At 48.3% G+C, this 26,196-nt stretch overlaps 1 long non-coding RNA gene across 1 annotated transcript in view; it reads right to left on the minus strand.

The window, feature by feature from the left end:
* Positions 1–24,543, minus strand: part of LOC148224118 (uncharacterized) — a 207,760-nt gene extending 183,217 nt beyond the window's left edge. Inside the window, exon 1 of the long non-coding RNA XR_015803508.1 lies at positions 24,426–24,543. This is a non-coding gene — a long non-coding RNA (uncharacterized LOC148224118). The remainder of the gene's footprint in view (positions 1–24,425) is intronic.
* Between the last annotated feature and the right edge of the window lie 1,653 nt (positions 24,544–26,196).

Raw genomic sequence — 26,196 nt, forward strand, 5'->3', positions numbered from 1 at the left:
TACAGCGACACCAACACCCAACCGTGACATACCTGGAGATACTCGCCTATAATCCTTCCCAGGGTTCCTGCCCTTCCTTAGGCCAAGGCAGCTCAAGTCCTCACACAGTGGCCAGCTCACCAAGTAGAGAACATTGCAGGCAAGTGCCTGTGTTCAAACACCTTGGAACGGACAATATTTACAACATCTTGCCCCAAGCTGGCACCCTGGCGCCTTGTTCGAGCACACCACCCTTGCAGAGAACGGCACTGCAAAGCCTCAATATGCTTTCCCTCTTTGCCAGGGAAAATGGGGCAATGTGCATTCAGCAGCAGTGAAAGGAGTTACTAGAAACAGAAACTGGGTGATGAGGAGGGAACAATGGGCACAGGATCCTGTCTGTGTACCTGCATTTGCACCCATTACCTTCACAGTGAGTGTCACCCAGTCATTCACTCCCCAAGCTTCAGCATCTGTTGTTGAAGCTGCCAGCAAGTGTCCCAAAGATGCTAACAGTTTAGGTCAAAATGACTGAGTTAATAAAAAAAAAAGTCACCATTTTCTTCACTCTTTCAGTTCCACTGATTATTATGATTAAAGGAACAAAGGAAACAGAAACCCAAACCAAAATAATTTCAACACTGAGAGCTTTCAACAGCAAGACCCAGCTCTAAGCTACGGAGCTCCCCAGCACGACTTGGGCACCACCTCATTCTGAGAGTCCAGCATACAGCGCTGGCTCAGTGTCAGGGAGTTCCTGACATTCTCTGTGACCAAAGGACCTGCGGCCCAGGTGACTCTGGGGTTTCCTTCACATTTGAAATCACGTGTAACTCCAGCAGAACCAAATGCCCTGGACAGTGTTCATTCCAGGACAACTCACTAGGAATATTTTGCTTAATTATATACACTCCATTCTCCACAGAACAGCAGATCTCTCAGTGCTGGAGAAATTATATAATTTCTTTTCAGTGAGATGGTCGTGCCTTTCCAAAAATGTAAATTAATTCCTGCAGGAAAGGAGAGCGAGGTCTGGCCCAAAGAGCACTATTTGGAATGATCAGCTCTCCTTGCTGTCTCACAGTCGCTCCTGCACAAAATCTGATGTGGCAGCTTGTTTGAAACTTGTTTATTCGGAAGAGGTCATAAGCTGAGCACTGCTCAGAACAGGTCAGGCATCTGATTAAAGGGTGAAAAAACTGAAATGCTTCACATGCATCTCTGAGACAGAAACTTGATGAGGAGAGAGCTTGTTGTAGAACATTGCCAAGTACCTCACACGGCAGGCAGCAGCGGACTGCAGGACTGGTTAGAGCAGGGCAAGATTAAATAATTCTGCTGCCAGCATTAACAAATAGTCAGTACTGTTCTTCTGTACTTCAGGACAGGTTCATGCTGCAAGAAAGTCCCTCTCTAAAAGGGAGATAATATGAAACTGTGCCAGCCCTGAAGAACTGAGAGTTAAAACAGATGGGGAGAAAGAAAAACATCTTGAAATTATCTGCAAAACAAAGGAGAGGCAGATCATCTGCTTATCCCTGGTCTTGTACCACCCCAGTGGCTGAATTCCCATGTCCTGAGCCCCAGCTCCATGACTGTTTCCCCAAGGTCTTCCTTCCATCTGTTGTTCTTTTTGCAGAGCGCAGGGAAAAAGAAATCCAGGGCTTTGCTATGTTATGCACTGTTGCTCTTACCCATTCCTGTCAGCTCCATGTGAGCTATGCTGTCCTAAGCTTTGGAGGCTGCAGCCTCCAGCCTGGTGACATTACCAGGCTGCTCTCACCACTGTTGAACTGGAGCTGTCACGCACTTCAAAAGCACCAGGCAAACAGCCATGTGCTTTCTCTCCTGCTCTCACTCTGCCCTTCTCCTTCCAACTTAATTGTGACACTGTTCCAGGAAGCAGCCTGAAAACAGAAATTCCTTGTTCCCTGCAGTGCTGGTATAACACCGTTTTCTTCTTACCAACCTCACACACTCTCGTGGTCAAGCCCTGCAATGTCCTGCTGAGGGACTCAGTTATTTGCATCTGGGATGGAACAGCAAAACCATTTCAGAGCCCCCTGTAAATGCTGAAGTAATTGCAAATTAGGAAAAAAAAACTTCCAGATTTTCCAAGAAGAAAATGCTTAGAAAACAGTAGGGAGAAACAAAGTAAAACATGAGAAATCAAAGTTGTCTGAGAGGCACGAAACTCCACTAGAAAAGCAACATCTGATTAATTTTTCACGGATGATTCCTGATCAACAGCTGCACAGAGAAGGGATGGCCAAAGTTATCAAGTGCAAGTGGCGTGGTCCTTCGTTGCACCTTCCCTTGGAAGCTTTGCAGCACTTCCCAGGATCTCCTGCTCTCCTGGGGCAGTCCCCTCCCAGGAGCTGAGCTCAGCATTGCATGCCCACAGGATTACTGAATCGGCAAAGGTCTCCCAGGAGCTGTGACCCTACATTCCTCAAACCTCTCTCACTCCTTCGAGCATTATGTCCCTCTAATCTAGAAAGCACCAAATAAATCTCTCCAGCTGTTAATTCCAGGCAGGCTCTTGCTAAGAGTTCCTTGGAGCATGAGATGCTACTTTCTTTAGAGTACAGCAGCCTCCCTGTACTATGTACTTACCTGTACTATTACCCAAGCACTCCTCTGGTGAGAGCCAAGAGGTGACAGCAGGGAGCTCCAGCCCCTCTGCTGCCCTGCAGGGGTGACAGGAATAAACCCGCAAATCTGTGGTCTGCTCTGCACAGTTCCACACAGGAGCTGGCAGATACCATTTATGCCACATCAAGTACAATTGTTGTACATTATGAGCCAGGCTTCCAGCATGCAAAGCACTGGAAATACAGGGAATTTTTAACAGATACTTAGGAGCCCTCAGGTGAGGCATTTATTATAAAGAAACCAGAAAGTCATGAGAAGCCCAAGTAAGGCAATAGTGCTGCTTCTGACACATGTTTTGCCTGCAGCCTTCAGTGCAGTGGTTCTGAAAATACAACCAACCAATCAAACGTATCAGCATCCTACACAGCTCCTCACCTCTTACCATGCTGAACTCAGCCCCGGGGAGAGCAGAGCCCTGGCCTGAGAAGCACCCCCAACATCTGTTCTTCATCTACGCTCCAGCCTGAGCAGGCTTTTTGCAGAGTAACAAATCAGTGCTGGCTGCAGAAATTAGAAAGGTTTCAAAGCAGAATCCCCTTTTGAAAAAACCAAGTAAAAAGTGTTCTGCTCTAAAATTAGAGTGCAAAGCACTGGAAACGTGAGAAGGACACAGGAGAATTGTGCTCCTTCATGTCTCTCCCTTCTGCTCTTTAGAAGCACTTCAAGTACCTCCTCCTGCCCCCCCCCAGTTAGGACACTGCTTTTTTCATGCACTCGCACACTCCCCCTGCCTCCCCACTGCAGTCTCCAGCAAAATGTCAGAAGAAAAGAAAAGTGACAAGCTCCTAAGGAACTGAATAGCTCATTCTGTTTGAATATTGCATTAACCCAAAGCTCTGCTGCTTCATTTGTCAGCTTTTTCAGCCCTCTCCATCTCTGCAGCCCCCCTGACCCAGGCGCTCTGATTAGCCATGATCAATGTGCACATTTGCGGGAGCTCTGTGCACACCGCTGGACCCTCGGCCTCGCCCGCTCATGCAGATAATAACGGCACTTCGAGGCACTTGCCCATAGCTCCAAGCTTCATTAACCAGGGGGGATGTCACCAAAAGTCCCTTTAACTGTCTATTCGTGTGCCCATAAGGCAAAAATTGACAGTGCAGAAAAATGGGATTTGGATTATAAATAACCCCTGGTTTGGGTGGCGCAGTGGACGTTCGCAGCTGCCTGAGCCCCCGTGCAGGAGCCTCCTCGCTGGCACGGGTGGGTGGAGAGGAGGCTGTGCAGAGCGGGCAGACTGCACAGAACCACCCCCGGGTCAGGAACAGCTTCCAAAGGAATGGTTCTGGGCAGAGAGGTTCAGCAGACTCTGGGCAGAGAGTCCTGTCAGCCACCTCTGCTGCTGGCTGACACACTATTTTCCATCTAGCCTAAAAAAGAAATAAAAGTCCGATGAAGCATCAAGGGGGGAAAAAAGATAGAAAAAAAACTAGGTATTTTCCCAAAGCAATGAAACCCAAACCCCACAACCCCCCAAATATAGTCCTTTGCTTTTCCAGGCCATGCCAGATACTTCCCTGACAGGCTGTTTACAGAGGTCTGAACCCCAATTATGCTAGACAACTACAGAACTACTTCTTATTTGCCCCCCCAGGATGTCCAGGACTATTCTCATCTTATCCCTGAGGAGCTTCCTGCAGAGCTCTGTACAGATCATCCCTCCACTCCCTCAGTGGGTCTGAGCCGGGAATGCTTTCCAAGAGAGCCTTAGGGCAAGCCCTGCACCTCTTCCATCTCCCATGAACACCTCCAAGTAGAGCTGTGCTTGTCCTGTTACAGCACATTCCATGATGCAGACGGGCTCCCAGTGATTTCCACGGACTCCAGAGCAGGTTCATGCACTGTCACCTCTGCTGGGAAGAGCTACAGATCCAGGGCAAACAGGAGCCCCTTCCTTTGGGAGCCTCTTAACCCCAGACAGAATTTCCCTTGCCTCCAGAGCACAGCCTGCAGAATGAGCCACTGTCTTTAAAACAAACACTCCAACATCGTGCTTCTCATTAGCCCCAGACTTTTGTCCCCTTATTCATGGGAAGAAACACCCTTGGCCACGGAGCAGTCGTTCCAGTGCTCCCCCTGAATAGGGTCTTGTTTCCCTGTTGGAGCCCGCGGTTCTGCTGGGCTGAACTCCCCAAACTGCAGCAATTATTCTGGCTGAAACAAGACATAGAGCGCATCAGGATCAGGCCACAAAGACTCCAATAAAGGCAACAAGCACATAATAAAGCCCCATGACAACTGATCCTTACAAAAGGCTGTCCTTACAGAGTGATGTATGGCAAGAGTTTTCAGCCCGGTGCTCCCTGCTTTATCCGGATCCAGTGAGCCCTGAAGCTGAGATGACTTCTGTGCTTCACTCTCGTTTTCTCCCTCCCGGCAGTACTGCTCACAGGACAAGGGACAGACTGACAGAGGCCAGCAGCCTCAGCAGGGACACTTCTAGCCCAAACCTGCCCCTCCTGTCCTGCTGTAAAAGTCAGGGAAGATCTGAAAGGAGGAGCAAGGGGGAGGAAAGAAATGCTGGACACACAAAAAAAGAGGGGGCAATAAAAAGAGGGGACATGTTTGTGCTGTTTGAGGGAAGCCAGTCTGAATATGCAATAGGAGTGCAGCCTGAACCCCAACACCTGCTGGATGTAATGGACTCTGAAGTGTTGTTTCAGAATTAATCAAGTAATTTAAAATCATAGCTGTAGTCTCCATTCACTACTCCTGTGCATAAATGCACTGATCCCGATACTCATCCATGTCGGGTGACTTGTGCAATATATCACCATAATTGCCATTTTAGGGCTGCAAATTGGAGCTAAAATAACCAGATGCAAAAGAGATGGCCATATCATACTCTCAAGATGGATCTACAAAGTTCAAGGAGAGTTCAAGCATGGAAGAGGCAATAGAGAGGGGTCAAGTGTAAGGAGATTGTTCATGTTCAAGAGGAATTAACTTTACAAATATATTGTTTCTGAGGTGGTAATTGTACCATCTTACAGCTATTCATACCTCATTGAATCTCTGCATTCTTCTCAGCCATTACAGTGACTGTTCCTTGTTGAAATAAATTTGATTTTGACAAAATATTCTGTTTTAAAACTGCAGCTAATTTCCCCAAGATTTTCTGCTTTAAACTAATTCCTTCTGGAACCTCTGAGCACAGAACCAGGTATGAGATCTTCAAACTACAGGCTTAGCATCCATGAGAGTAACAGACCTTGGGGCTTGAGATCTCATCAAAAAGAGCCTTTAGAGTTGTGTTCTCACCCAAAATAATATGGTGTGGCTGTCGGCCTCGTCTGGAAGCTTCCAAGTATTCAAACACCTCAGCTACCATGGACTTTATGGTTACCAACACAGAAATGCCTTTCAGCAGTCAAGGATAGTATTTTCCATACAACTTGATGAACAGAAGTTCACATGAAGAGCCAAGTCAGTGGTTCTCTGAAGAAATTAAGTGACAGAGCATCAAGAGCATCAAGAGCATCAAGAGCATCAAGGCAAAGACCATAAGGGCAGGAACAAACTGTCCTGCCTGTTTGGCCAAGGCTTACAGCCAGGTGATGGATGCCCCACAGTAATGGAAGCACTCCTGCCCTCAGATGACAGCAGTCCTACTCACCTCTGCAAACCAAAAGAGAAGGCATTCCAATCAGCTGTAGGGCAGGTGCCTAGGGAACCTTTAAGCCTCTCATCCACACTAGTTTAAGAAATTGCTTATCTTTCATGCTTTAGAGTCAGGTAAGCCCATTAACTGTGTTTCTCTTCCTAGCTTCAAATTGCACCATTTCAAGTCTGATTATTGCTTATTGCTTAAGTACCCCCAGACCTAAGAATTACTGGCAGCATCTAGCAAGGCACCTGCACAGCCAGAGAAAGGGCACTTGCCATCGTTCCTGTAAAGCTGGGTAAGTCTCCCCTGCAAAGCTGTGATTCCAGCGTGCTGCTGCTATACCCCCAGCAGACAAAGGGGCAGCTCCCAGTCCTGTAAATCAGCCCAGCACCATTGTGCAGGGAGAGCCGTGCTAATTCATCCTGCGAGGAGCCGCTGACCTGAGCCCTCCCCACAATGGCAGTACAGAGAGCTAATGTGCTATGGGTTACTTGGTAATTCCTGCAGCATAATTGGCCAACACGGAAACGATAGCAATGGTTGAAGTTCATAACTAATTGCAGCCATTACCGAGACAGCATTATTTATGATTAAGTACTGCATGCAGTAGCCCTGATTCTGATTTCACTCACATCTCATTCCAGGCAGTTGTTTGACAGGTAGCCGCTGATGTCTCCCTTCTGGAAGAGGCTCACCCTCACGGCTACAATTGTGTTTTCAGCATATCAATTCTACATCACGCTGAGAACACCAGGGAAGCGAGGGTTTTGGGGCTTGCACTCTAGGCTGAGGGGAAAAAAGTCTGCATTTAACTTGTTCTTTGATTGCCTGACAGCAGAACTCTGCTAGCCCACTCCCGGCGCTTCAGGCAGCCTGCTGACCTGTCTGCTTCTTTACTCTCATGTTTACCTGGCTGTCAGGTCAGGTGGGACTTCTGCAGCCTCACTTGACAGGTTCAGCACTGGCAATTACCTGTGTTTCAAATTCTCACGTGCTGCTTTGTATGGAATGGGAACAGAGAAGGCAGATTGCCTCAAGAAGCTTACATGGCATTTGCAGTTCAAAATAAATGGCTTCCCCTTCCCATTTCTTCCAGAGGTCTGGCTGCTGAGTTTCAGCAGGAGTTTTTGAGAGCTGGCCTCTCTTAGAAGTCTGCTGTCAGCTACTGGTGCTCAGCACAGAAACACAGCTGGAGGGAAGGTGGCTCAGGGCAGCTTTACTTGGGTGCTGCCCTAAGCACAGACTCATACACAAACATACAAGAATGCGTGTGTGCACATACATAAAATGTATGAAAATCAAGTCTCCATAAAGTGTCCTAGTTGGACACACTCATTACATTTGATGCAGCCAGGTCAGAGCCTGGAGTCCCTTGCACAGAATGAATACTTTCATGTCTTTATTTTACTGAGAGGCCTTGTCTAAAAACCATCATCTGCAAATGGTAATTTTTCTTCACCTTTCATAAACACCAGCAATAGCACAGCCCTCTCTCTCCCTCTCTTCTTCTTATTCAGGATATCAGGCAGATAAGAGTTATCAGTAAAGGTCATCCTCAATTTCTGTACAGAAATGATCTGTCTCCGGTATGTAATAAACATTTATCCATGCCTTTATTAGCTATATTGGATCTGACAGTTCTGTTAAACCATTTTCTTTCATTTTGCTAGGTCATGACGGTTAATGCTGCTAAAAAATCTCATCACTGCTTTTGATCACTGTATTGTCTTCCCAGCGTTAGCAGGATTTTGTAAAGGTAAGCACTGGCTGGAATGACCTATTAAAGTTACAGCCCGTTGAGCTCCTGGCTTTTTTCGCCCCACAATAAAAAGCGAAGGAGTGCGAAGCATAAATTCCACTCTCAGGGTTATATTTAGTTTGGGCAGCTGACATTTAGGAGAGCAGCCACTTCAAGCCCACTTTGCACTGGTTTCGCTCCATCTTTTTCACATCCTCGAGTGTCTGAAATGGTGCTGGAAGCCACAGCACGGCAAATGAACACAATTAGTGGGATCAGGAGGTGATCTCCCAGTTAACCCCCACCATGCCAGCAGCATGTTAGGCAGCTGCTCAGAAAGCAGTGGCTCAGCATAAAGCCACAGGAAACACCAGTGAGTATGACGCCGCTGCTAAGCCTTGCCAGAACTGGCATCTGCAAAGGCAGCAACAGGAATGCAGCTACCTCTCATGTACCTGGGCAGGCACACGGTCAATGCCAGTCTGCCAGCCTCTGGAGGAAGTTCAGTGTGAGCTTAACCTGCTGCCCCATGCAGTGATCAGAGGCCTCCTTAGCCTGCTGTCCTGCCAGGCACACCAGCCAGAAACAATGGGTTCACAAGGTACAGGTATCCCTTGGGATAGCTGGCAGGAGAAACCTGTCCTCAGAAGGAGCCTGCACTGAGTTGTGAACAGCTTACAAATAGAGACAAAGCCCAGAAGAACACTCTATTGGGGAAAGAAGATGGCAATATGGGGGATACTGCAGCCACAGTAACTGCACTTAAATATCTATAGCTAAAGACTACCTTCTGCCTGCAGCCCTGCTTTCAGCCTGTAACAAGGGCTTGAGATCAGTGGCACAAAAGAACATATCATCTCTTTCTGTACGCAATATATGGCTTTTCAATTTTCTCAAGCAGCCACTTATTCAGCAGCAAGAACCCACGTTGTTCTGTTCTCTTCTCCAGCGGTACCCAGCCGTAGCTTCACCAACTTCCAAAGGAGAATGGGAATGGATGACTGCAGCAACTCACAAGAACAACAACAAAATATTTTCCCTGTCTCCACGACAACAGGCATATCAAAGAGAAAAATCTCTCTGACTGCTTCTCCCCACACTCTCCATCTCCCTGTGTCCTGTCAGTCTGTGTTCCCCACTGTCCATGTGACATGTACCTGCGGCAGCAGAAGACCTCCTACCTTCCTGATAAAAACGACTGCCAACCTTGTATACACAGGGGCTGGTGTCTCTGCTGCCAGGACCTGGCCAGCCCCAGGGAAATGCAGGAATTCCCATCGCTGGCTTTCTTCTCACCAAGAATATTACAACTTCCAGCAAAGGAAGAACCAGGGTGTTAACCCTGCTGCCCCAGGTGGCTCAACCCAAACCTCGTTGCCGGTGCCCACGTTCCAAGGGAGAGGCGTCTCCCTTGCTCCTGGGTGGCCACCCAATGTCAGCAGCTCCCTGGGATAATTCATGACCAGGCGTGGCCAGTGGCGAGGGCTCGGCCGTGCGGACGGCCCAGACTCCATTATCCTTCTCTCCAGCCCAAGCTGGAAGGGCAGACAATAGACACACAGCCCCAGAGACGCACTCTGACCCCGATGCCTCAGACCACCAGGCTGCTGAACAAGGGGCAGGACCCCTGTGGTCATGGGAATCTCCAGCCTGCGTTCAAAATTAACACTGTTTGTTGGTGAGCTTGGCCAAAGCTGGCTCTGACACTTCAAGGTGTACATTCTCTGCAAGATATTCTCACTCTGGATACAAACAAGTGAGCACAAGGAGTGGAAGAGACAATGCCTCAGAACAGCTTTTGGATGAGCAGCCACTGCCTGTGATTTTTCCTGTGTAGCTTTAGCTTAGCTGGTAAACCAAAATTTGCCACTGAGCTTTTTCATACTACAAACAGGCAAATGTGTGCCTTGTTGAAGACAGCAGCTTAGGCCCAGGGCTCTGTTTCCTGTGTTCTGCTTAAACACAGTAAAGTGCTTTCACCTTGTAGAGCTCCTCCTCTGCACATCCCAGCAAGACTCAGAGGGGGTTATGTAACAACCGGTTTGGAAGAGCCAGCCTTCCAGGAAGGTGGCAGGGCTGGCTTCTCTATGATCAAGCGGATTTGTGCAAAGAAATGAGAACGCTTCATGGAACAATTTGCCAAGTTATTTGTCTTTACAGTGAGACACGTAACATAGCTTGTTATATGCTGACGGATTGGAGCACAAACACAGAGCTAAAAAGTGAAATCCATACCTGGATAATGCAGCTGCTAGTTAACAACTACAGTATGTGATACTTCATATCCACCAACTTGAGACTGAGCTGATCTGCCTTCCCTGGTTTCTGCTAAGCAGGTTGACAAAGGAGAGTGGTTGATCTACTACTGTATTTAATACAACTTTCAACTAAATTACAATCCAAAGCCAGAAGCCTGCCTCATTTTAGTAGTTAAGTCATTTATTTCTAGGACAAAAAATAAAACCATAACCCCCAATGCAGCCTGAAGTCATTACCAGCATGTTCTTCTATTTGAAGTCTTGCAAATGCTCAAGGAATGGTACTTGTGATTTGGCCAAAGCAAACCAGGCACTCGGCAGCTCTACACAGGCCCAGTATGAGAAATGCAGATCCCAGTATGAAAAGATTAAATCATTATGGCTTTTACAACAGGGGGCACAACTGTGAGTGGCCCCCTTCCTCTGCTGACCAGGCTGTGCCCCTCCTTGCCCTGAGCACTCACTGCCATACCTAATACTGGCAGGCTTTGATAATAATAACATTGTCAAGGTAATAGCTGGGAAGTTTCAGCAGGAACTCCATATTCAAGAGTCAGCTGTGCACAGCCCATTGAAGATGCCTTCAAAAAGCAAAATTCAGCCTAGCTTCTGAGAAAAAAAAAAAAAAAAAAAACAAAAACAAAAACACCAAAACAAAACAAACAAAAAAAAATTTATTCCCCTTCCCAAAAATAAAAGAAAGGAAAGGAGGTTATTGTTATTGGACAAGAGGGGGATGAAGACATTACTACATGAGTTTAAAGTTCTCAAAGGAATTTTGGTCACTGCAAGCAAGTAACACCACAAAGAAGGAAGCAGGTCTTAAGTCAGAGAATATTTAACTTTGTGAGGTTTACTGATTGCTCTGATGGAGCTGGAAGAGTCTGGGAGCTTTTCTCCCTCATACACCTTCTCGCATGACATAAACATTCAACAGCTCAAACAAGGTGGGACATAATGTGATTTTTGGCAAGAACAGTACTTGTCCAAACACTCTGTATTTCTTGGTGTTTTGGCAAATTTGCTCCTTTGTCCACAAAAAATAATGGGTTAACAAACAAAAGGAGAAAAAGTCTACTCCCTTTATGTCCTTTCTCCCTCTTTCAGTCTGCGTCATCCTGAGTTACCCAGGCCGAGGGCTTCAGAACTCCTGCCAAAAAGCCCAGCAAGGTGAATGCCATGCACTGAGCCCTGAGGACACTGGGAGCTCACCCTCCCCTGTGCTGTGGGCACCCCAGCAGCCCACAGCCACTGAAGGGCTGAGCTATGGCAGTCAGGCAGCCTTCACCTGCCTCCTCTGCGCTTTTTGCTCACCTTGGCCTCATTCCACACTTTAAATAGCTTTCTTTTTAAAGTCAACTGAATTCAAGTAGCTTCTCCAGTGCTTTACACACCTCTCCAAATACATTGAGACATAGAAACAAGGTATTTGCTTCTAGATTCAGGAACTTTTGGTCTATAGACTGCACTGAGCTATGCTGGTCTGTAACCTCAGTCCCAAAGCCCTTTTCACAGAGAGAGAGAGAGAGAGAAAGGATGAGAGTTAAAACCACCTCAAGCAAAGCCAACCTTCACTCTCTTTTGCTGACACCTCTGAAATTCTAACAGGTCTGTATATATTTCTTTAACATAACTCACAGAGTGCAAGCCACAGCACAAAAGGCAGGCGATGAGGGGGAATCCCACAATATTTTACATAATTTGTCATGAGCAGGGTTTATGTTTCTGGGTCCTTGCAGGAGCCAGAAGCAGGTAGTGGAGGCACAGAAACCTACCTGTGCTTCCCATAAACTGGGGATGTGTCTCTTCACTTGCTGGTGTCCTGCAGAGTGACATCAGTGTAGATTACCAGGCGGTGAAATGCCTTCCCTGACTCTCATCTGCAGTGCATTGCTGTGTGAGCAGGGGCCAGCACAGAAGATGCAGCACAGAGACAAACCCCACAGGACTGAGCTGGAGCCTCAGGCCCACTGAAGGTGGGAGGCTACTGAGGGAATAACAATCTCTAAAAGAAATCAACCACAATGAGCAGAGATGGTGGCTAAGTAGATATGCCTAGGAGACATAAATACTAAAATAAGAATGGCAAGTCCTTCCCTTGCTTCTGGCAGTACTGCCTTCTTCGGAGGGATTTGAAAGTCAGATCACAGCACTAATAATCCATCATTTCTCCCATGGACTAGTCCAGATAATGGTGTCCCACCACCACCTCCCTGTCAGGAGACTAAAAGACAACAAAACATTTATTAAATGCTTTCAAGTACACCCTATAGCTCTAGCAGGGTCAAGACAGAAATATATATTTTGCAAACAAAAGACGTCTCAGCAGCTCAGCCTCACTGCCCCAAAAGCACCAACCGCAGGTAGTGAGTTACCTGCACGCTCTGCTCTTTCTGCCTTTGGCACTCCCATGCCTTGGACAGCCAGTCTCCCATGGCAGGCCGAGGAAGGGGCTGCCTCAATCTCCAGTACTGGGAGTAGCACTCCCAGCTCCAGTCCAGAGAATGCAAAGAGCCTGAAATGCCTGACAACTTTATTTCCTTCTCTCTCTCACCAAGCTCTGCTCCTGTGTTTTAGTTGTGAATTCCTGCTGTGTCAGTCACTTGCCCTTCAGGACTAACAAGTGGACATCACGGTGCACTATGGAAGGAAAGGTGTCAGCAGAGCATAAGGAAGAAATCCAAGGGATAGAAAGCAAGGAATAAACTCCAGTGTTTTAGTCCAAAACATAGGAGTCCTTATACAGCACAGAGGTTTTGAGGGGTTTCCTGGCTTTTTTTCGGTGTCTTGGACAAGCTAAGGAGCGGGCATTTTGCTGGGAGCTGCTGAATGTGGAAGGGCAACTTCAGGATTCCTGCCCACAGCCCAAGTGTATTCCCAAGCTGGCTGCTCTCTCCTTTGGGAGGGGCACTGTGGGACAGGCAGGAGAGGGGGAAGCAGGGAGGCTTTTCTTTACACTTGTGCTGTGCTGAATGTGGACCATCTGTGCCCCCAGCTGGAGTGCTGGAGATGGTCTGGCACTTGAACCACACCATATTTACAGATCTAAACACAAATGGCTACTGCCTGATTGTTTCATGATTCATTAGTCAGACAAGCTCTCCTCTCCCGCCAGCACAGCTGTTACAGAGTAAACCTTTGTCACTTAATAGGCCTGATTATTACTTTCCATCAAAGGTATTGATCTGTGTCATCTCTACTTAAGGGAAAAGGGGAGAAGCGAAAAGGGGACCAAAATGTGTCGGGAAAACAAGAAAGGGGGGGAAAAAATTCCAAGAGAATGCCATTTGTGAGGTGAGCAGGGGCAGCGGTCAATGCCTTTCATCTCTCCTGGCTGCACTGTATCCGTGTATTCATTTGCCACAGTGCCGAGGTTACTTGTGGAGATGAAACGTCTCACATAATGTGGCACTCCTTGCGCCGCACCAGACTGCTGCAGTCACACAATATGGCCATGCATATAATTGGTCGGCCAAAGACACAACGTGAATTAACAAACAGTATTTTTTTAAAAATAGAAATCAATTAAGACAAGCAGCAGAAGGTAAAAATACAGGTTCATCTCCAAAAGGCACCGCAGAGATGGATGGCGAGACTTGGGCGAGCAGCCGCAGGGTTGAGGCCTCGGCCGCCCCGGTCGGTGCTGCTCCCCAATTTACACCCGTTAGAGAAGCTGGTCCTTTTTGTTCTGCACCGAGCTCGGGTGGGATGTGGCTGTTACATCATTGCCATGCAGTGTTTTACCACAGCTTGAGAGCTCCTGACTGCTCCGCAGCCACCTGCCAAGCTGCCGTTGCAGCAACCCAGGGTATTGTGGATTCACTCGCTCCCCTGGCAGGAGGAGGTTTGCATCACCCAGACTGAGAGTTTCATAGGTCCTCTGACTCCCAGCACTGTTACCAGCAGCATTTTTGCTTCCTGCTGTACCCAGCGTGCCAGCAACTGAGGAGGCAGTTCAGAGCCACAGATGTGGCAGTGGGGAGTGAGTGACATCTCCAGCAAAGAGTTTCACTCTGCATTTTCCTTGCATTGAAGGGGTCATCTCTCCTGAAGCCATTTCCCAAAGCCCTCAGCGAGTCCTGTTTCAGAGCAGGTGAAGGTCTGGGAGGTGTGGGACAGAAAAGGAGTACGGTGAAGGCTGCTTGACTTGCACCCACAGCAGCACAACAGTGTCTCAACTCTGTTCACAAAGGGATCACAGAGGAATGAAAGCAATAAACGTGGCTTCAGAGCCAAATATGACATACAAAACCAGCGTAGATGTTCTGAGCGCTGCGTCCAGTTCTTTCTCCCAGTTTAGGAACAGTTTCGGAGCAACCCCAAAATTGCCGCTGCTCAGCTACTCCAGAACATGTTCTTTCTGCGTGAAACCACTCCCTTTGCTCCAAATCTCAAGAGCTGCAGGACAGAGCAAGGAATCATCTTGTAAATCCTTTTGGAACAGAACTCCAAGACCCAAACACATTCCTACATAGTACAGTAAAGCCTTTTCCTCCTCCAACACTGCTCAGGAACAGTCTAGAAGTACAAGGAGCTTGTTCTCAATCCCGAACTGTGTTTTCCAAGCAAAGAGGTCAGCAGGACACCACACAGGGAACACCAGTCACTAAAGGCAAAGCACTGGTGAGAGAATGAAGGAGAAGGAGTGGGAATGCACATCATTGCTGCGGAGATCTGCTCAGAGCCTATGTTTTCCCCTGAACTCAGCCTGCCTTGGGGCCATACATGCCTGTCCAGCCGAGGGTTGGAGAGGGCCTGACAGACACTATCCCAGCATGTCAATGGACAGCGAAGTCATTCACACTCAGAGGTCAGAAGAGGAGGACACAGGCATGTGTGCAGCTCTGACAGTGAACATTCTCTTCCCAGCCGGTTTCCACCCAAAGCTCCGAAACAGACCAAAACACGCATGACTAAATCCGTGTCCCTCGGGAAACCTGCTGTCTGCAGCCCAGCATTTCCCCAGCCCAGCCAGGTCCCATCATACCCCCTCACTTCCACATCCCGAGGCACCCACGTTTCAGCCGCATGGAAGGAGAACTCAGAGGGCTGCAGCACGTGACAGCAGACGAGAGTCGTGGCACACACAATCCCTGGAAAGAGTAGCTTGGCAATCCTGCGCGAGCTGCGCTGCCCGCCAAGGGCCCGGCGCTGTGACGGTGCCAGGAAATCGGCACAGCAGCAGCCACGGACACGCGGGAGCAGAAGGGAGCCGTCAGACCCCGCAGACAGGCTTGTTCTCTTCTCCTCCCTCTGCTACAACAAGGAGCAGGGGGCTGGGGGACTGAGGAAGCAGCGAGATGCTGGAAATGTTAGCTTAACCCGTTTATCTCTCCAATGCATCAAAAAAGAAAACTGCTTAGTCAGTGCTTAAAGAGGAACCCAAACCAACAGACTGAGATGATACCTTAGAGCACAGGTTATGAGCAAAAACCTTCCCATTTAAGAGCTGCCTTGCCATGGCAAAAGGTGCCCTTTTGTCTCTGTGGCATTCAGAAGCAGACCGAGTAAAACCATAAGGAACAGGCTGTTGGGAACAATCCTGCAGCAAACAGGTCCTCATCCTTCTCAACGCTTCATTTCCATCCCTTGGAGACTATCTTACATTCTACTAGCTGGTGACAAGACTAGAGCAAGGACCCAGTAAGGGAGATGAAAGACACGAAAAACCCAAAACCACACAACCCAAGAAACTCCAGCAAACCAACCCCAAACCTCCAGTCAAGTAGCTCTTAAAAGCCATAGCTTTCCAAAATCAGTCCTTCCCAGGAACTTGCTGAGAGCAGGGGTTCATTACTGATTTTTCTTCCTGTCCTCACCAGTGCACAGCAGGAGCAATCATACATGAGCCCCACATCACACCTGCTGTCAGTGCAGCCCAGTAAGACCCTGCAGAGATCCTGCACCATTACCAGCGACATCTTAATTTCACTGCGAAACTCAGACAGCAACTTCTCCCTGGAATACATCACACACTACACCCCAACACCCAGCATTACGGATCCTTCCTCTTAAGTCAACCAGCACTGCTGACTGGGGTGGATTTCCCACCAATTTCCAACACTGATGCTCTCCCTTCCCTTATGTTCAAACAACCTCCTTGGACATCCTTAGCAGGCAGCCAAAGCCTAAGGCCTGATGACATAACCTACCTGCCATAAACATGACTCTGACTTCTCTGCAAAAGGCAGTGGCAACAGCTGGCCAAGTCTATCCCCAGATTTTCCATATACGTATCTATGTTGCTGCTGGTATAAATTGCAGCAGGGCTTTGTCAGGTTCCCTCTGTGAGCCTGGTGAAGTACTGCCCTTCGCAACTGAATTGTGTCATCAGCTCTGGACACCTTCCCTGGGACGGGAGGGAGGAAAAGGAGAAAGAAAAAAAGGGAAAGCTTCAGGTCAAACGATTGATTACGGCTCTGAGTTACAGGGGGCTATTGATTTTTCATTAAACACCATGTACTGCTGTAAAGAAGAAAAAAAGTTATTCATTGATCCGAGCTGTGGGCCATGTTCACTTATTGGCTTCCTGCCACTTCCCATTATTCCCAGTTCTAAATGTATACTGAGGTCAGTTCATTCTCATCATTGCCTCCTGTCACCAGAAATGTCTCTCAGTAACTATTAGTTTAATCACCCCTTTCTTACAATGATAATGAGTGACAATATCCAGCATTATGGCAGATTCACGAATATTATTCGATGTATTCTGGTGTTGCATTCCACAATGCTCCAGTTAAGTGTCTGTCAGTGTCTCCATTACAAAGCCCTCAGGCCTTGAACTTTATAAATCACTCCTCAAAATTTGCTGCCGGCAGAAGTAAAAAGCAGAGGATGTCTCGGTTCTGGAGAGAACATTGCTGGAACCGCACTCTGCAAAGTCTTTCTGGCCACAGTTTAGCTGCAGTGAATTGGAGTTGGAAAGGGGAGAAAAAAAGGGGGAGAAAGAAGAGGAACTTGGCCAGCTCAAGCTGCTTTTTCCAGTGGATTAAAATGCCATCATTTCACAAACAGGATGAGCTCGCTGTTCCGTTGGACGGCGATTCAGGGACAGGCACGCTCCTCCTACAGCTGATACACAGGCAGCACTGCCATCCTGCCTCGCTGAGAGTGACACTGGAAATCTGAGAATGTCTGCTCTGAAGCCTCTCCTTGTGTCCGATAAGCTGCACTTCGAGAGTGCTGCCAGTGCAGGGCCAAGGGCTGAAACCCTCAGAGTTTAGTAGCACCTGCTCAGGTAAAACCTCAGCCTGGGAACAATGGTGGGTACAGCTTTAGTGAACAGTTTGTACGTGATTCCAGCCCAGAGATTTAGGGGGGAAACTGGTCAAATTTGGGATTTACACCCACACCTACTGAAAAGCTTGCTGTTTACAGTGACAAGCATTCAACAGAGGTGTCACTGGAACTGGATGCCCTAAAAGCGACAGAGGGCTCTGAAGTGTTAATTTCAAAACTTTGCTCTGATGAAGATATGCTGAGGTGAACAGTCATCAAGCAAGAGGAGGAGAAGTAGATACGGCAGCATCCGAAACTGTGCTATGATGAGAGAAATGAACAAATAGAAACTGCCTCCCAGCTGCCTCTAGCAGCAGAGAACCAGGGCTGAAATATGTAACTGTGACCAAAAAGACTATTTTTACAAAAATAGCTAGATCATACTTTTCTAGGATTTAAAAATTTAAAATATTTTCTTTGCCACTAAGACAAAAAAAAAAAAAATTAAAGAGAACAAGAAGCACAAAGGACTATCAAGTGACCTTGCATTTTAGGCTACTGTAGGACTTCTTACACTTTTTGGTTTTGTCTTAGCTTTCTAAAATTGAAAGACTCATTACAGGAGAAAACAGAGAAATAGAACAGATGAACACCCAACCATAATGCAGCATTACACTAATTTGGTAGAATTACTCTTAGGTGGACCCTACTCCAGCACCTACACACTGCTGGCGGAGCCAATAATGACTTTTCTGTGCCACCATGCTCCAAGAAGTCCAGTCTCAAACTCTCACCGGGCTGGAGGAGCTTACAGAGCACTCAAACCCCTGCACATGCTGTTACGCACAGCCCAGGCCTGGCCTCTGCTGCTAGAACTTCAACTGTGTGCTTTTGTCCCTCAGCCCCTCCCCATCAGGGCTCCATCCCTGCCATGGCCATCACCAACAGCCACTGCTGGCATGGACAGAGCAGCCACAGTGAGGGCACCCCCAACGCCACCCGGCCCAGGGAAGCGGCTCTCGGGGACAGACTCCAAAGGGGCAGCCAGAGCTGGACGGAGGAGTGTCCCCCTGCCCATTCCAGGAGGAAGAAACCCCTGGAATGAACATTTACACCAGACACCTGAGGGAGCTCTCTGTTTCAGCGGGGGTCTCTGGCCCCCCCGTCCCTGCTGGAAAGCCAGTCTCAGCTCCAGGCACGACAGCAATCACTTGCTTCCCCACATTTTCTCGCATGAAGTGGCTTTTCCAATGTGTTCCAATACACTGCCTCCCCCTGAAGCCAACCTCCTGCCCAAGCTCTTCACAGTTTGTGGTGAAGTAGAGTATGAAGCCTGCTAATTCCTGCTTCTGAGTCCAGAGCCTGTTCGTGAGAGGTCAAGTGGGGCTCAGAAGGGCCATCTGGACAGAAAAAGAACAGCAAATTCCTACCAGGAACTTGCTTTTGTGCAATAGGGCTCTGCAGAGGGAGAGGAAGGGTCCTATGCACAAGACAGAGGTAGTGCCTACTGTAAACGAATTCTAGTTTAAGAAAAGAGCTAATAGGTGGGTTAAGGGTGTAGGAATAAGGTAGAGGACGATGGCAGAGAAAGCAGTGATCAGCCTGAAGGCATCAGGCGCAGCCCAGAGGGAGCTCTCCATTCTCAGAGAATGCTGCAGGGATAAATAATACCTTCCTTACCAGGCACATGAACAAAAGAGCAGCATGTCCATGTCAGGTAGTTATATGGCTCCTATTATCAATAAGCACTTGGCAATCTCTGCTGTGTTTATCCTCACAACACCCTGACAAGGGAGGGAAAAGCAGTCTTTGCAGATGGAACAGGTTTGCCTGGATAGATCTTAAATGTGGCAGGGCAAAGTATCTGTGAAGCCAAAGAGAGCAGGACCCAGACTGTTGGAGACACTTCAGCCTCAGGATATCACCTGGGAGTCAATGTGCAAACACATCTGAGGATTTTGACCTACCTCAGGCTCACACCAGGAGCCTGCAGCAGGGCAGACTTAGTTCCCATGGTCTCTGGGAAATGTTACTCTCCTTGCCGCTAAGACAAATGCACCCAGCACAGACAGGAGCATCCTGCACCTGCAGGGCATTCCCAGAGCCTTCCAAGGAGTTAGAGAGAGCTCAGAGCTGTTATTCTGCCTGCCCGAGCACTCCTCGTCTTCCAGAAAGCCCCATGCCTTCAGGAGCCAGATCATTTAAAATGGAATGGTTGATGCTATTACAGATCACCCTAGGAATAAAGCTCTTACTGGGAAGACCTGTTTATTCCTTTAATATCCCCACCTTGTGCCAAATAAATAAATAAATGGCATTGATGTCACATTATTCGCAGAGGACAGAGCACCTCTGCAGACCGCAACCAACAGCCCTCTCTTGTGCCAGGACATAGCACACATCCCAGGGTACTAATGGCTTCACTTCATGCTTTAGCTCACCTGGGCTGAGCCTGGGATTCAGCAACGTATCCAGGCACAGCTCTGACTCCCCAACAGCTTCCACCTAGTCTCGCTATGAACGCTCCCAGATTTTATTCACATTTTCAACTCTTAGCGCTGTTTAAAAGCAGGGTTAAAAGGAAGGGAAAAGGAATATAAAACCCATTCAGACTCTGCACTTTCCACTTCTCTGGTAACTTTTGTGCAGACCAGCCTGCTGCAACCAAATATGAGAAAGCACTGACACATTTTAAGACAGTTCAGCTCCTACAAGGATCATGAAAATAAGTTGCTTGTTGGAGAGAACAAACATCTTACTTCCACAGCAATTTACAGCCCATCTTCAGAGCAGACCCCTCTCTGACTCACACTCAGTGCTTCACTGTCCATCCATGCAAAGGGTTTGTCAGAGCCCACGAGGCTGCAGAGCATCATGAAATATGTGTGTGCTTTGTCAGAAGCATGGCCTAAACACTTACAGTGCTGTAAATATAAACTCAACAGCTGCTGTGCCTTACAGTTCAAGGTAAGGCAGAACAGCTGACGTAAATTGTGCCACTGTGCTATCAGCATAAAACAACAGGGCATGATCCATTACCATGAGCCCTGAGTACTTCACATCTGTCTTGACACCGCTGTGGATTTGACACCCGTCAGTTCAAAGGAGAAAATACAGCTTGCCCAGGGAATCGCTCTGGCCCTGCACCACGGTGCTCGCCCCTCCACAGAGCAGGCAGACAGCACTCTCTGCTCAGGCAGCATTAAAGGATTTGGGCCATGACACACAGGCAAATATGCTGATCTGTTCCATGGGAAAGTACCTGTCAGGATAAGTCTCAGTCCAGCTGGGTGCCCATGCCAGCACATAACCTCGAGCACCCCCTTGAAGAGAGCTGCTTGCAGTTTGAATTTATGCACACACTTATGCTGTGTTCATGCACAAAGGCAGGCTAAATCGGGTTCTGCCAGGCCTGCCTCGCCACAGCGCTTCAAGCAGCCCGAATGGCATTCCTGGCCTGAGCCAGCCTGGGGCCCAGTCTGTCCTGCACCACAAGTGCCACCATGCCCATTACCTGCTACCAACTGCACTGAATTTAAAGCCACTATCCCCTGTCCTGAGGGGAGGCTGCTTGCTTCTGAACAACAGAAGGCTTGGTTAGGTTGTTATTGAAAGCCAGCAAATATATGGCACTCATCAAACAGGGTACAGTCCTAAAGGCTCTCGTGGCAACTCGACAGGAAAAATTAGGGATATAAGCCATCATCAATACCCACCTTCCTGAGCCAAGCCTTTCCAGATCTAAGCACAGCTTAGAAAGCGCGATAAACATAAGTCACTCCTTAAATAAAGTCCTTGTCCTTAAAGGTTTTTTAATGGGCTCTGACCTGACACAAACCCTTGGCTTTTGGATGTTCCTCACACTCTAACACCCCAAGACCTTTCCCCCATCCTGCTGTGACAAAAATCTTGTTGTTGAGGTGTAACTCAAGGTACCTGTGCGATTCTGGTGACACCATGGATGGCATCCACACACTGAGCAAGACATGTTACTGGAAAATCAGGGCGGCAGACAAGTGTGTGTGCTCAGGTCCCCTTCCAACACACACATGGGCAGAGCACTTGCCTGTGCCTGGGACTGGGAAGGACTTTAGGGTCACTGGGTTTGAAGGGATCCAATGAGACTGCACAGCTTCTTCAAGGTAAAGCTTCAGGGCTTTGTGGGATGTCAGTCTAACTTGGTTCAGAGAATTTAGGTGGTACAAATAGGAAGGCATATCCTCATAGGCCAAGCCCCAAGCACGTTTCCTACCACACTACAGCCTGGAACACACCAAAGTGCCTGGCTGAACCATGACTAGAAATCATGAGAGCTCAAGGGCAAGGTGTGCCTATGGTCACCACTCCTCCATACTTTTCCTGCAACAGCACCACTATTCTGGACACCACAAACAGGGTTACTGATTTTCACAGATAATCAGAGTTTGCTTACTCAGGCTCCAACCTTCAGACACAGGTTTTGCCCTAGGGAACAAACAGGCAGAGCCAGGCACAGCAGGTACGTGTGACTGCTGGTGAGCACTGAGTATTGCCAACCATTATAAAATACAGGAAAATAGCAAGCAAGGCTTTAGCCTGTTTAAACAATCCTTCAGGGAATACTACCAACAGAAACAAATACATATGCAAGCAAGAGCAAGCTGCCTGGGAAATGGAGCGCTTTGCCTCCAGTGTCAAATAAAGCACAACACTTACATTGCCTTTGGTCCAACGTTAAGTATATTATTTAACATGCATATATCCTCAAAAGATTCTTCCTGCATATCTACATAGATGTTATCCCCTCGTGTTCAAAGCTTTAATGCAGGAGGGCAGCATAATGCCTGTGGTCTGAATGAGGAGTGACTGGTTTTGCTTGTCTGGAAACAGTCCAGATTTCTCACTAAGTTCCTGGGAGCAGAATTTGCCCATGTGGAGACATCCCCCAGCCGGGCTGGTGACCGCAGTCACTTATGATTTCTCAGGAGTACTCCAAGTCTACGTTTAAGCATCCTGTGTCGTCCTGTGGGTTTGCCTTAGACCTGCTTGTTCATCCGCCCCTGCTGTTGGTGTAAACTCAATTAGTCTCTGTCCCAGTCCTCTCCTCCTCTCACAGGAGAGCCGTATTGTGCTCCTGAGAGATCCTGCCGCATATGTTTGTGAAATAGTCCTGTCCAGAGCAAGGGCAAGGCTGAGTGAGGGCCCCCACACAAAGTGGCAGTGCTGTGCCAGGAACAAAGATCCCAAGCAGGGGTCAGCAGCACAAGTGGCTGTCACCACTCCAGCCCAGCACTCCAGGGGCTGAGCACTTCCAATTGCGATTCAAATCTGCCACGGAGCTCATCATGTTTATTTAAGCATTAAAAGCAATTTCCAAGCACATGTCTGTCACATTTAGATACAAAAGGCTAGCCTGTAATTAGGACGTATATGACCTCACTGGCTTTAATTGGGAGAAGCCGGCATCCAACTCATTTCCCAGATAGAAGGAAACTGGCATTAGAAGGGAAGTTCGGTGTCAGCTGGTAAAACGTGCACAATACCTGCTGTAATGGCCCCCAATTCATCATCAGCCCCTCCACCATCAGGACTTTGTCAATGGTTTGCTCATCAATTTGCTCATGCACCAACACAGGAGATCAGGAGACAGATACTGTGTCACAGAGAATGGTCACACAGCAGGCAAAAAAGGAGACAAAAAAAGAAAAAAAAACCAAAACAGAACAAGCAATTTCTGCTTTGGCAAGGCAGCAGGGCGGGCCCAGGGCCAAAAGCAGGGTAAGCCCAAGGGGCTGTAACTCTGTTAACTTTGCACCTGCTTAGGCAGGTCAGAATTTAGCCCACCAAGGTTTGCTGGAACTTAATGCACAACACAAAGCAAATATTTAAGACTGAAAACCCCCCAGCAAGAGCCAGTAGTAAGGAAAAGTCCATTTGTTGTAGGAAAATGCAGCAAAGAACTCCGAATTCTGCTACGCATATCCTGCTGCAGAGAAGGTACACAATGTTGGCTCGCTTGAGAGCTGACAGTCACTCCTCTAGCTGCAGTGCACTGCCCCTGCCTGCGGGAGAGGCCAGAGAGCCACCCCAGGGACAGACAGAGGTGCTGTCACTCATTCCAAACACAGACCCTCACCCTCCAAAGAGATCTGTACCCAGGCCCACGACGTCCTGTCAACCAATTTTTTTCAAAGCAGGGACAAGTGTGGGGAAAAGCTATTGTATATAAATTACACGTAATTTTATTGTTAGTATTTTTTTACTGTGCTAGGAACAGAATCTGCAACTCTGCTACACCAAGAATGGGAGAAGTTCAGGAGATGAGGGAAAGAATGCGCAAAAAAACTTCAGAGAGGAGAGTGGCTCACCTTTACTCCATCACCAAGAACCACTCTGTCAAAACCATGTTCTCTGTGTCCTGGTAGAAGGACACCAAGATTTTCAAACCTGTCAAAACAGATACCAGGTCAATCCCTGATATCACCAGGAAAAAATTCTGATTTTTCATGCCTCAGGAATTTCCAGTATTTAAAAATAAATACATTAACAGTGCGTCAAATAGAAGGAAAAAACAACAGAGAGATGGGCAGGTTCTTACATTGGTTTAGGGTGAAAACTTAGAACATTTTCCAGAATTAAATACTTACTTCTATATCAAAAAGTACCACCAGATTTCCACCTTTTTGTTTTTTCTCTGTCAGACAAGCTAAATACTTGGTCTTTCCTGGCTGACAGATTTCATTGGGTCACCAGCAAACCTAAGTGAAGTCAGAATGACTACTCAGGCACCAGCAAATGCACCAGGTAGGTGAAAATCAAGGGAAAAGACACGGAACTGTATCACATAATTAGACTGAATTCTGTTCTTAGCACAGAGCTCTAACACACAGTAAACTGGCCTTCAAGAGACAGCCAAATCCTGCACTGCCTGCAGAACGCCTCTTGTTTCCTTCCACTTTTAATTCCCTCCTTCATGCCTCTGCAAAATAACCTGCTTCTCCATGTGCCTTCTGTTGGTTTCTGTCTGCTCTTGTCCTGCTTTAGTTTTCCTCTGGCACTGCAGCTCGTGGGCATCATCCCGTACTCGTGTCCCAGTCCTCCCGGGCTCGGTCTGACAAGCCTGGCAAAGAGGAGGAGCTGCTCGGGTTACTGCAGCACGCCTGATCTGCATTCCGAACCACAGCTGCGGGACAGAGCCCAGCCAGCCTCCAGCCGCAGCTCCAGGATACGGAGCTGGGCCAATGAGGGAGAGACGCTGCCTGCTCGCTGTTTGCAGCACGCATAAAACACAACTCCCAATGTGTGCTGCCAATAAAGAGGGGCTGGAGGGGTGGAATTAATAGCCGCCGAGCATATCGTGCGCAGGATTGATGGGTTAAATAAGTAACAAACACAAAAAGCACGCAGGGCAAACACGCAGAGGGGAGGCAGGAGGGAAGGAGCCACCCTGCAGTGGTGGAACTCTGGCACCACGGAGCCCCTCAGGGCCTGGGAAGGGGCAGGGCAGCCCTCGGCCGTGGCACGGCCTCCCTGCGAGCCGCGGCTGCTCCGGCTCCGCGGCAGCGCTTCCAAAGCCATCGGCACCAGAGCCTCGAGAGCAGGGACTGCTGCCGCTGGGGAGGGGAGGGCAGGGGAGGGGAGGGGTGGCACTGGGTGGGCCCTGCAGCCCACAAACGTGTGCCTGGGCGCTGGGGGAGCCTCAAGGGCGTGGGGAGGGGGTGTCAGCTCGGGAAACACGGTGCCTGGCATTGCACGTGGACAAGGAGTGCAAGAGAATATAATTTCTTTAAACTCATCTTGCATTCAGCCAGCTGCATATAAATTTCCCTCTATCTCATCAAGCTCTCACTGTTTGGCCTCCTCTGACTGATATTGGCTCATCATACTTAATCTAGGGTGAAATTTCCTCGTCTGAGCTAAATTACTCGCAGCCATCAAGGGAAACGATATTTATTTTTCGTGGGGCTAATGACCTGTCCCCCGGACCCACCCACTGATGGTTATTTACTAGGGCCCAGATGCTTGGGCTCAAAATGAGTGCTAATGTCAGCGGGGGCCATTCCTCATCCAGGGCTCTGATTGAATTGGAGCGATCCCATTGACATTGACTCGGTGACTTTTAAGGCCATTACCCTCAGCAAGAGATGAACCTCTCATCATTGCTCCGACACTGACAGCTGATTAGCGACAAATTACAAGCGGGAAAAACCTAAGACTTTGTTGGGTGAGGAAGGGGAGGGGGGAGAAAGCAGAGGGGGAATTTGGAGCAGGTGTGGGGAAAGCACAGAGTCGGGGAACTTGGAGCAAGGAGTACAGCAAAAGGAAAGAGTGGGAGGGGACAGTAACACCCGAAGCTGATGCAGCCTTGGCTGGATGTAGAACAGGGCCCACAGCCAAAGGTTGCAGAGAGGCAAAGACACGTAGGGACTGCAGGGAGCCAGAGGCAGAGCAGGCCTGGGAGGAAGAAGCTCCACTTCCAGTCAGCATGTGAAGAACAGACAGCGGGGCCAAACAGAGCTGAGGCAAGCAGACAGCTTGGTGGCAGCTGTGTGCCAGCTCTCAGGAATCACAGGTTCCCTGAAAACAGAAAAGCCTCCAGGAGAGGAAAGACGAGAGCTGCCTGACAACCCTGACATGCATTTCAGTTAAGACCCTCGTTCTCAGTGTTCAGCAGCAACACCAACACGAGCGAAGGTGCTTCACCATGACCTGTTTTGCCCAGCACACTGGTACTCGAGTTTCTCTTTTCACTGCTCTTACAT

This window comes from Sturnus vulgaris, chromosome 4 (genome assembly GCF_052056855.1).
Source record: "Sturnus vulgaris isolate bStuVul1 chromosome 4, bStuVul1.hap1, whole genome shotgun sequence".
Lineage (NCBI taxonomy): Eukaryota > Metazoa > Chordata > Aves > Passeriformes > Sturnidae > Sturnus > Sturnus vulgaris.